General features: G+C 40.0%; 1 protein-coding gene across 5 annotated transcripts in view; it reads left to right on the plus strand.

Annotated features, from left to right (window-relative positions):
• The first annotated feature begins 4,293 nt into the window (after positions 1–4,293).
• The window catches only part of ANKRD12 (ankyrin repeat domain 12), a 116,031-nt gene continuing 107,895 nt past the window's right edge, over positions 4,294–12,429 (plus strand). For 4 of the 5 annotated variants that reach the window (XR_009534913.1, XM_060121974.1, XM_060121976.1 and 1 more), the window contains exon 1: positions 4,294–4,579. The gene's annotated coding sequence lies outside the window, so the exon portion shown is untranslated. The remainder of the gene's footprint in view (positions 4,580–12,429) is intronic. The other variant, XM_060121975.1, reaches the window with a different exon arrangement.

The raw sequence follows: 12,429 nt of genomic DNA on the forward strand, positions 1-12,429 counted from the left end.
TTCTGACCCTGCAAGTATACAAAAACTAAGTGGGGTAAGAAACTGGAAGTGTAACTTGAGTTGGAAGGTTCAGTGGATATGGGAAATACACTCCTCAGCTGAATGCATATTACAACTTGGAAGAAAGAATAAAACTCTTTGTATATAATATCCAGTTCAAGAAACTAGCTATGAGTTTTGCAAGCTGGAATAAAAAATTAATAGCCAGCTTTAAATTCAGGGATAGATCTAAACTAATCCAGTTTCAGGATTTCTCAAAGTCACTGTTTGGCCTTGATCTTATGACAGACTAATAACTATGATGCTTATAAATATGATTATTTTTAAGACTGTCTTTAAAAACGAGTTTTTGAGAAATGAAATTGAGTTACTTTTACTGAGGTGGATGGACCTAGAGCCATACAGAGTGAAGCAAGTCGAGTTACTTTTTCTGAGGTGGATGGACCTAGAGTCTGTCATACAGAGTGAAGCAAGTCAGAAAAACAAATACCATATGTTAACACACATATATGGAATCTTAAAGAAAAATGGTTCTGATGAACCTAGGACAGGAATAAAGACACAGACGTAGAGATGTAGAGAATGGACTTGAGGACATGGGGAGGGGGAAGGGTAAGCTGGGACGAAGTGAGAGAGTGGTATTGACATATATACACTACCAGATGTAAAAGATAGTTAGTGGGAAGCAGCTGCATGGCACAGGGAGATCAGCCCAGTGCTTTGTGACCACCTAGAGGGATGGGATAAGGAGGGTGGGAGGGAGATGCAAGAGGGAGGGGATATGGGGATATATGTATGCATATAGCTGATTCACTTTGTTATACAGCAGAAACTTAACACAACACTGTAAAGCAATTATACTCCAATAAAGATGTTAAAAAAACAAACTAGTTTTTGTTTTTTACCTAGGAAGGTAACAACAACAGTAATTTTTCAAGTGGCACAAAAAGGTAACACAATGAAAATGCTCCCTTCTACCCTAGAGCCCTCAGACCTTCTTCCCACAGGCAACTACTTTTACTATTATTTTTACCTCTTAAAAAAAAAATAGTCTATCTTCTGTTAGCTGTTAAGCTTTTTATTTAAAATTATGAAAAATTACAGGTATTCCTTTAAATTAAAGTTACTATTGTAAAAAATGCCTTACACTTTGACATAATTCTTTTTTTTTTCCCACTAGACGAAATGTTAGGAGTGGGAAGGTTTCAGATACTGGGTGAAAAAACAAGTCATGTATTAAGGATATGCACTGATTAACTTATGTACTACTTTAGAAGCAGAATATTGATTTTAGGTCGTTATAATTATAGGCATACTGTTATATCATTATCAAAACATATTCTATAGTTCTTAGATCATCACTTACATTGTACTGCAGTAGTACATACTAGGATTTTGAGTTGAATCTTGCTTAATCTTTTTGTCCATTTTTCTTGAAAATCCTATCAATTTTTAACACAAGAGCACTGGTTTTAATAACTACAGATAGGCTTTTAAAAACACCTGGCAAGTAAAATTTCATTACAGTAATCCAAGATGGTTCCAAATGTATATGAACACACTGATTAAAATTTTCTTGCCAGTTTTCGGTTGCCTGAGATGAAGCTATATCCCAGCCTATTTTTGAAACCCGTAAGGAGAAGTTGGCAGTGTTGATGTGTCTAACACCACTTGCTCCCTCATTTCCTCTTCTCAGTTCCTAGCTCTGTGCTGTTTTTTACAAAAAAAGATATTTAGGGAGGAAATGTTCTTATTGCTATTTAAATTTTTTTATCACAAAAATGAACCAACAAATCAACTTGTCATTTTTCCTACGGGGCAAAGAATCTAATGTCTGGCTTTTTTGGTGGTTTTTGGAGCGGCTACTGAGTGTAGCTAGGGAAAGCTGCCAATTCCTCAGAATTACTTGCTGTGACTGGATGGAGCCATTGCCCTAATAAGTCCTACAACATGATGATAGTCATAAGAGTATTAAAGCATTACATCTGTATAGACTGTCATATGATAAGCCATGATTGAGATTGTATTTTTATTTTATTATATTCACCTTCCTGAAATATGGCAGGATTTTTTGAATGATCTAACTGTATATCATGTAGCAAAACGTAACAGTAGTTGATTCTAAAGGTAAGAAGTTGGAAAGAAAGTAAATTTTGCAGATGGCTTCTAGATATCAAATACACACATTTTAAGTGTCTGCTAGTAATAACCCTAAATAAATGTAATAAAACTTAACCTTGGCTAAGAGTGATGTTTAATGCTTGGGTTCCTTGATCTCCTGGTACTATTAAGAAAACATACTTTGCCAACTTGCTGAAGATGGATTCCAGGATTTGAGCCAATGAAAGACAGGGCTCTATAATTAACAGCCTTAGCAACTTACTAATCTACTAGCTCCAGCTTCTTTTGAGGTCTCTGTCCATAATAAGAATTAACTTCTTGATTTATACTTCTAGTTTCACACTGAAAAGGAAAATTAGCTCCTCTTCCCTTGATTTTGAAACTTTCCAATAACAAACTGTGGCTGACTTATAATTTGTCGCGTATAATCTTAATAGGAGCTTCAATAAAATTTTTTTTGCAACTTGACTGATTTTACAATGAACTTTTCTTTTACAGATAGTGTCCTATTCAAGTGTAGTCAGTACAGTGCCTTGGATCACAATTGCCTTGAGTCTTTCATGTATTCAGTGACTTTTAAGTAATAAGATTGTGCAGATAATTATGGCATGAATTATGGTTAATTGATTTCAGCAAATTCAAGATTAGCTACCTTTCAGTTTTGAACTGAGGCTCGTACTTTTGTAGAAATAGCTATTGCCACTACCATCCATTCTCCCTATGACAGCGAGCTAAATGAGAACCAACTCAACGACTTGAAGTCAGACAAGAGTTGGTTAAATTTTTAGTGGATTTTTCTTTGTATTTCACGCCATAAATATCCAAATTATACGTAACACTGATCCACTTCTAGCCACAAGGTGCTCTCTTACAATTCATATTGAACCTAATATTTTTAAAGGTAGGAGAAATCAGGAACCTAGGAAAGTAAAAAATAGTGATGTTTAATGCAAGTTTATGCTTTGTATGGTTAAATGCTGGGATTTAGCTTTCTCTGTGAAGTCTGAAATATATCATCTGATTAATGACATAAATTCGTAACTTCACTCATTAAGTCACAAATGCGTGCTGTAGTTTGGAGGACACAACGATGAGGAGGAAGATGGTTTCCCTCCAATTACGCAAGCTCTTTTATGGTTAAATAAAGGCATGCACAAATTGTCGCGGATTAGCCTCAATGTAAATAAAAAGCGTCCAAAAGGAACTCAATAAAATGGTTTCCCTCCGATTATGTAATCCCTTTGGTGGTTAAATAAGGGCAAGTACAAACTGTCGCGGATAACCCTCCAGAGGAAGTCAGAGTGCCAGGAGCTGGACAGCCGAGGCGGTAAATTTCCCTCCTGCACGGTCCTCCAGCTGGCAGTGCCCTGAGAAGTACTATCTCGGATGGGGGAAAATGCACTTAAATTTGTCTGAAAAGGTCATCCGAAGGTGTGGCTGTGAGAGGGCGTATTGCAGAGTCCGTGTAGTCCCCGCGACAGGTGCACGCGAACGTGCTTTAGGGATGGGCCCGGGGCCCACATGGCTCAGGTGAGGGGCGCGTTGCGGCCTGGCCAGCCCCGTGCTTCCGCAGGTGCGGCCGTCGGTGCGCAGGCGCAGTGCGCGGACCCGGCCGCACCGCCTTTCCCAACGCCCCTGGCCCGCAGTCCACCGCGAGCCGGGGCGGACACCCGCCTCTGCCGCCAGCTGGGGCAGCAGCGTTGTTCTCCCGGGTCCCAGCTCGCAAACTCGTCCGCCCGCCCCCGCAAAAATAACATGTGAATACCCAACGTAGACAGAGCCTCCTCTTCCTCGCTGCCGCCATTTCCAGAAGTTTCCAGTCACTGCCACGGCCATGGTCGCCGCAGAGCGCGAAGCGGCACCCGCCGGCCCGGCACGTCGGCGGCGCCTGCGCGGCTCCCTCGCTCCCCTAGGCCCCTCCCTTCTGGGGCTGGTGCCGGCGGAAGGGAGGCGGCGAGGCGGGTGGGGTCCGCACCCCCGCGTCCACTTGGTACGCCCCGACCCCCGCCCCCGGCTCGGGAAGCTTCTCCCGGCCCAGGCAGAGCGGCGGGCCGCGGCGCGGGGAGGCGGGCGGAAGGGGCGGCGGGGCCGGGGGCGGAGCGCTCACGCCGCCCGTCCCGTGCCCGGCGCGTCACGTGCCCGCGCCGCGGCCAATCGCCGGACGGCGCCGTCCTGGGAGCGAGCAGGCTGTGGTGAGGGGCGGCGGAGACCGGAGATGTTTTCGAGCCCGGCCTTGGCGGCGTTCGCGGCGGCGGCGAAGACCACGACAGCGACGGCGGCGCCGAGGCCCTCGTTCCAGGGATAGACCCTCCCGCGCCGGCCGTGCCTCGGGTCCGTGCGGGCGAGGGGGGCGTGGCGACAGGCGAGGAGGAAGGAGGGGCGCGGTTTCAAGCCCCGGCCCCGGAGCCCGGGAGGAGCCCCTCAGTTGCGCCGGCTCCCGTCCCCTCCCCCGAGCGAGGTAGGGACTCGCCCCGCCCTGCGGCGCCGCGCTGACAGTACGGCTGCCCCGCCGGGAGCGCAGTGGTCGCGGCGCGGCGGGAGCTGCCCGAGCGGGGGGCGGGGGCTCCGCGGGCGGCCGCGCCGCTCCCGGAACATGGCGGGGCCGCGGCGCGTGTGCGTGCGAGGGAATGAGGGAGCGAGTGTGCGCGGCTGGGGGGGCGCCGCCGGGAGCCGGGCGGGGTGGGGGCGGGGCGCCCCCAGCCTGGGGCCGCGGGTAGGCAGCTTCGCGGCGCGGACGAGCCGGGCCCCGGCGTTCTCGGACCCTCGGGCCGCCGGGTTCTTGGAGCTAGTTCGAGGGTAACACGGTGTGACGCAGCCTCGAGGTTTCCAAAGCGTTGAATAAACGGTTGTACAAAGAGGTCACCGAAGCCCAGCTGACAGCTGTTTTAATAATAACAGTAAGAAACAGTTTAGGACGGGAAGTTGACACTCTTGCACCCGTAGAAACCGTAGGAAACAGTTTAAGCGCTGTTAGCGGTCGAGAGTGTAATTTCCACCCTGCGGACGCAGTGAAAAGGGTCGCAGACCCAGAGATCCTTAACACTTCGGAATCGGCTCTAATCCTGAAGTTGAAGTGAACCTGAGTTCTCAGTCATGTGTCCTTTTTTATTTTAAAACGGTTTATGTAAATTATAAAAGAAGGCGAACTGGTGAAATAGCTATTTTAAAATAAATTGACTGTTGATTAAAAACATATGCTTATATAGGCTCTTAAAAATCTTGGGCACTGATCTGTTTCAGTTTCTTCAGTCGTTATACAAAGGCTTTCCTGGAGATTAGCTCAGAACTGGCAGAACATGTGCTATATTGGTGCCAAGTGGCTTAAAAAACAAAATGAGATAGTGTCGACTGTGTAAGATCAAGTCGTTATATTAGCTAAGCTTGTTGGGAAAAGTCTTTAATTTGGGCTAAACGCAAAAACATGTAAACATTCGAAATGTTTCATAGGCAAGGGGGGGGAAGGCTTTACTAAAAGATCTTTTATAGTCGACACAAGCAGTAACCAAATTTCTAAAGGTCTGCAGACGGTTGACTGAGTAAGGTCAAGCCTAACTATTCGGGGTATGTGTTCTATTTTAGGGACAGGCAAGGTGTTAAAATGAAGTAAAACTTAAGTAGTATTCATGGAAGGAAAAGAGCAGGATGCCTGTAATGTTCTTAATCTCTCTGGTTTCCATAGTTGTTGTTAGGATGGTTTTATGAACAAGCAGAGCTGGGAAAGTGGAAATCTCTGGGTGTGTATTCCATGAAGACTATTTGAGGCAGAGTAAAGAAAATAAAGTATTCAGATGAGGAAAGAACTTAGTAGGTGGAAATACATTGTGCGGTCTTTGATTTTAGTTCTTTAATACCAGGAAGGGGGAAAAAAGCTTGAATTTTGTTTGGAGACGAGTGCCCAACTGGTGGAATGAATTTAAAAGGAAGATGTTTTTATCAAATTGTTTATGTTACTTTTTTTTTTTTTGCTATAGAAGTTGCTGTAAAAGGTAACTGATCATCTTCGAGGTAGACTGGAGAAATAGGGATATTTGGAAAACTCATCATTGGAAAAGACGTTTTTATTCTATAGAATAAAAATAATAGTAAAAATGTTCAGTTTCTTGGTATGAGTTGATGAGTAGTTAAATTTTCTGTAAGCCATTCTTATGTTTTAAGAGCATTGTTTCAGGCTAAAAGGAGAATGACTAGTGAGATTAATCATGTCCATCGTAGTCCATAAAAGGTTTAGACAGCTTTCTGTATATAAACTTGATGCTACTGAAGCAACATCTATCAGATAGACATGAAGAATTTATCCAGTAATTGCAGTAGGTTGCTTAATAGCTAATGACACCACTTTCTGACTTGGAACTTGTTGCGGAAGCTGACATCAACATGTATTTGTAAAATGCTTGCACTCTGTAAAGATTGTAGTTTAGAGATTTATCCTTAGAACTGGAAGAGACCTCAGATTTTCTAATCCGTTTCTCTCATTTTACAGATGAGAAAATGAAGGCCTGGTAAGGGGGAATGACTTACCCAAGTCAGCACAGCTAATTAAAACAGTCTGTGGTTTGGCCTAGAGATTTTTTTTTCTGAAGATGCTAATTTGCTTCTTTAAGAAGTAGCTTTATGGAGTAGTGGAAAGAACAGGCAAATAAAAGTGAGAAGGCCAGGGTTTACATTCTTGATTTGTCACTTCCTAACTGTGGTTTTTGACAAATCATACTTTCAGAACCTTGCCTTTGTAATCTGCAAAAATAATTTTCCTACACAATTTACAGGATTGTTTGATGGAACAAATGTGATTACATATGGAAAGCACATTATATACTATAAGCTTTTATCTGTGTAAAAAGTGGTGACATTATTTTTAAAATAAATACAGTTTTCTACTGTATTATCTAAGGTGTCTAGATCCCTAGGTTTTTGCTTAGCCTTAGCTTCATTGTTTTGAGCACCTGCTGTTTTATAGATTATAACTCCCTGTAGATACATTTTCTGATCCCTACTTAGTTCTAATCTTAGTAAAGCCTCTTATGAACATTTTAAATATTGCGGTTGTTAGAGCCTGACTTCCTCTGGAGAATATGAAGTTTCTTCGTATAGCATTTGAAAACATTCTCATATACACTCATGCATGCATAATCAGTTTCTTTAACAGGCAGTGGCTTTTTAAAAGTAATAGTGAAAGTATCTTAGTAAAAATGTTAATTTGTTGCTAGTTTCTAGATAATGGCAATAACAGGAGGTAATTTCCTTTATAAACTCAGCTTTTGAGTAGTTCATGTTAAGGTTATCTTATAGATCTAAAATATAAGTGCAGAAATGTTAAGACACTGTTGACTTTTGCTGTTAGGTTTAAAGACCTTTTTCTTTTAGCGCTTTAAATCGATAATACTGGGAACATCATTGTAGTATTGTAGTGTTACATACATGGATTATTTGTAACCTTGAAGCTAAAGGTTATGATAAGCATTTGTTGAGCATGTAGAATCTGCACGTATCTGTGTTCAAAGTTTTAAGTGAAATATTTCAGATAATTTTCATAATAACCCTGTAAAACAGATACTGTGGCTGAGGAGAATGAGGCTTTGAACTGTTACGTGGTGTACAGATATTCACAGACCTAAAAAAGTGACAGACTCTGCCGTCCCCATTCTTAACCATCTCTCTGTATTCTACCTCTAAGAGTGTTCAGCTGATTTTGAGAAGTTTTAGGGCAGTTTTTAAGTTTCTGACTTTGTGAAAAATTTGGTGGGGTGGGGGGCAGCATTGTACCTTCTACTATGTTGGTTAAAAAACAAAAAGAAAAGAAAATACCTTATGAGAATTGTGGAAAACAGTCCAGCAAGCCTTTTAATGAGATGCTGATGTAGTTGGGTTTTTTTATGTTGTCAGAAGCAAATTAGTCTCGCCAGCAACAGAAGGACTACAGTTGTTAGTACTAAGAGGCTGTTCTAACAGACTCCACCTTGATATTATGTTCATTGTTCTAAGGAAACATACTTTAAACAGAGTGACTGAAGGAGAAAGATAACTAACCAAATTCATTTGGGACTTTTATAAAGGAATAGATCCAGCAAGAGTAAATATGAGTTTGTCCAGGTTAGAAAATAGCAACCAAAACTAGGTTTTCTGATTAGTGGAACCTTCCACAATTCTAAGAAATTCAAATTTAAGTTCTTAGAGAATTAGGTTTAAATACAGAAATGCTTCCAAATTGAGGTAAATAGAAGAGGTAAATTATGAAGCTGCAAGTTGCAAAATCATTTTTCTTCGGCTTTTAAAAATTGTGTCTTTTTTTGGCCAGTCCCTTAATATTTGTTTATTGCACTAAAATTGTTTCAAAATATGTAGTAGTTTACATTTCTGTTTATCAGTTTGTATTTGGGCCGCAGTTGGGGGAGATACCACAAATACTTGTGATAAATGCTATGTTGTTAAACTACCTTATTGCTTGAAAGAGTTGGGAGAGTCCTGTAGCTTCTTACATTTCAGATTATTGTTCTTCCTACATAGGAGTTTTTTTGGCATTCTGACTTCTAATAGAGAACAAAAACCATGTGTGTGTGGCTCTCTCTTTCTAGAAATAGCTGTAGTAACTCACGATAAAAGATAATAGTATGTAAAAAATTACGATGTTCTGTAGTTCATGAAGTACATTTTATATCCGATCTCTTGAATTTCACAGCTACTCTGAGACCAGCAAAAAATCCGCTAATCTAATGATATTGAACCATGGATAGGATCCAGGTTAAAATTCTCTGGAGTAATGCTAGACTCCTTTGAAATGCACTCGTGAAAGAGAAGCATTAGCAAATCTGAAGGAAGAGGAAAGAAACACCTACTTGTATTCTCTCTTCCACCAAAGCCGCATTGTACACAGCTTTCTTCCATTCTGTTCTACCACTTCTGAAACTTTAACAAGCAGGGTAGGAGTAAATACTAAAAACATTCTTTATACCACTTTACTAATTAGTGCTGGTGTTTAATGATGTCACTTAGATGAGAAAATTTAAAATTTACAGAATGTTTCCTACCATAATTTGCACAAAAATATTGTAACTAGGAATAAAGCCTTGGCTTATATTTTAATATTATGTACTAAAGTCTTGCAACCTCTGAGTTAAAATAAGTTCTTTTTACTAGAGTTTAATTTTAACTATTTGGAAGTTACTTGGTGATCAAAGAAAAGACCTTTTATTGAGCATTAGTATTCTAGGTACTGTTAGATACTTACATATGTGTTATTTTAATATATGATGAGAATAGATATTTTACATATCTAGTTATGAAGAAACTTCAAAAAGTTGTTACTGGAATGTCTCCAACTCTAGGTGCTATTACTCAAGAACTAACTTAAAATTTGTAAGTGTTATATAAATGTAATTTTATTACTTTGAGAAAAATTTTTTCTTAAGATCAACCAACTTCGTTTGTAGATTGATAGCTGAGGTGATCACCCAGTAGTGGTTCTTCAACCTTCAGAAATTATCCCTGTCTTCCAGAATTCATAAAAACATCCCAAGAATGAAGATGAGTGTTCTCTTTAAGCTGCAGTCCAAGAGAACAAAAAAATACCTCTTTACCTTCTGTTTGTGCTCATGCTGTTGAAAGTAAACAATTGTTGGTCACCAATTAAAATTTGTGTCATTACATTTAAGTTATATTACTGCTGTCATTTTACATCCAAGGCTTTCATCTTTAATTGCGGTATGAAGGGTTTGATTTTAGCTACAGGAATTTGGATCATTAGCTAATACATGGAGAAATAATCATTTGCATTTTCTGTTCTGTGAATTGATACTTCATATCTTTTGGTCAGAGGCATAATTACAAATGTCCTGTGATTGATAATGGATTCTCCACATAACTTTTCGTTCACTCTTTACCATTACCTTGTGAAGTTTATCTTGTTGCCATTATACAGATGAGTTTAAATCAGTGTCTGTATTGCTCCTTTACAAAACTGCACATTCAAAGAAGCTGATATTATTAAGAGAAAAAAAGGTAAAATGATAGATAAAATATGAGCCTTTATGGGGAAAATAATTGTTTTGTATTATGGATTTTTACAAGGAGTGAAAGTTCTTGAATGATCCAGTCTGACAGTGTGACAGATTATCTCTGGATATTGAATATGAAAGTAACCAGAATTTCTTTTATTTTTCTGTATTTTCAAGTTTTGCCACAGTGAGCTAGTATTATGGATATAATCAAGAAGGTTTTAAACACTGCATGTTTAGTTAACAAATTTTAAATGTTTCTATGAACGCTATTGCATTTAGCGTTGAGACAGGAGTTTAGAAAAATATAAGCGAAGACAATATCATAGGTTGTTTTTTTAAAGGATTTACACTCAATGAACAAAACATAGACATGTGGAATAGGCGGACAGTATTATTGTTTAGTCATTCAAATTGCTTTCTAGTTGGTGTAGAAAGGAACATGGTGAGCCCTCGAGGACATGGATCATGTCTGTCTTGTTCATTGTTGTACCGTAGATTCCATCACAGTGTAAAGGATCACCCTGATGCTAATGACAGGAGGATGGTCTGACTGGCAGAAGAGATGAACTGGGACTAAGGGAGAAAAGATGGGTAGCAGATGAAAAAGGCCATGATTGCTAGGAAGAAGAGCTTAATAAAAATTAATTTCCAATATGGGGAGTAATGTAATACAGATTTTCTTAGAAAATAATTCGAGGTTGTATAGAATTCATATAGGAGACAAAGAGATCATTGAAAAGGTGCTTAGGTTTTAAGGTTTTAGGTGCCAATGCTAAGCACATATCTGAAGAAGACTTCTTGTATGGAGCTTAAAATCTAGCTGCAAGAGATAATTACTTAAAACAAGGATCCATAATTACAGAGAGGTTCTGTAAACATTTGGAAGTTACACTGCAAATTTTTCAGTGAAAGAACCTATGGCTTTCAGGCCCTGAGATGGGTCTGTGCAAAAAAGACTAAGAATCACTGACTTGGAAATTTAAGTTGAATTTTTGATGTAGAACTGTTACATTCTTAAATAGTCCTAATTTGTGTTTTTAGGCATTTATTTTTTATAGTATATTTCTTTTCATAGATAAAGTTGTTTAATATCAGCATCATAAGTGAGATTTGCCTTTTTTATCCACAGTTCATAACATTTACATGATTATATTTCAGGAAATGTTTTATTTTAAAAATCAAATACATATTGTTTGTCACTGGGGTTGGAGTTTCCATAGTACCACACTTTTCTTGTTACTTACTTATACAGCTGTTAAAATACAGTGAATTTACTATGCTTTGGTCCCTCGGTACCATATTTCTTATTATTCTCCTCAGCATACTTTGGCAGGGAAACAGTTTATAATCCTAAATTGCCCTGACTAAAAGAGCAACCAATAATACTACTACCCTAAGTCAGTTTAGAGCATGTTTTCTTTTAAATGCCCTATATGCAGTTATCCTGAATACTTTTTTTTATTGAGGTCTGGTTGATTTACAATATCAATCATATTAGTTTCAGGTGTACAGCATAGTGATTCAGTATCTTTGTAGATTATACTTCATTTAAATTTGGCAGTTGTCCTGAATTCTTGTGCGGAGTATAGCAGGTGGGTTTATGTTGGAGAGTGTGCAGAAGACAGAGATAGCAGGTCAGGACTAAAGGCCCAGACAGTTCAGCCCTGGTGTGAAGTTGTATGGAAGCTACAACTTTGGCTATAGTTGAAGTAGTGCTAATAACCCACCTTATTGTTGGGTCAGGGTGGGAATGATATGGTATGTGGATTAGCAATAACTTAATACTTCCATAAGTTTTGCTCTCTTGGGCGGGGTACTGATTTTAGTACCTCTAACTGCATAGAGAGTTTGGGTGTAGATAAAGATGATTTTCAGGATCTCAGACTTACATTGCAGAAGCCATGATTATCATAAACGATTCTGGTTTTTATGCCATATCCTTTATCTCAAATCTCTCTTTTTTTAATGTGCCACTATTCAAACTGCACCCAATTATCTAAGCAATTAGAAGTCTTTTCCTTTCATTTAAGGCTGAAGTATGTACCTGTCATTTATAAAGAAAGCCATTGGGACTTTCCTGGTGGCGCAGTGGTTAAGAATCTGCCTGCCAATGCAGGGGACACAGGTTTGAGCCCTGGTCCAGGAAGATCCCACACGCCGCGCATCAACTAAGCCGTGCGCCACAATTACTGAGCCTGTGCTCTAGAGACCGCGAGCCTAGAGCCCGTGCTCCACAGCAAGAGAAGCCACCGCAATGAGAAGCCTGCGCACCACAACAAAGAGTAACCCCCGCTCGCCACAACTAGAGAAAGCCTGT

This window comes from Lagenorhynchus albirostris, chromosome 14 (genome assembly GCF_949774975.1).
Source record: "Lagenorhynchus albirostris chromosome 14, mLagAlb1.1, whole genome shotgun sequence".
Taxonomy (NCBI): Eukaryota; Metazoa; Chordata; class Mammalia; order Artiodactyla; family Delphinidae; genus Lagenorhynchus; species Lagenorhynchus albirostris.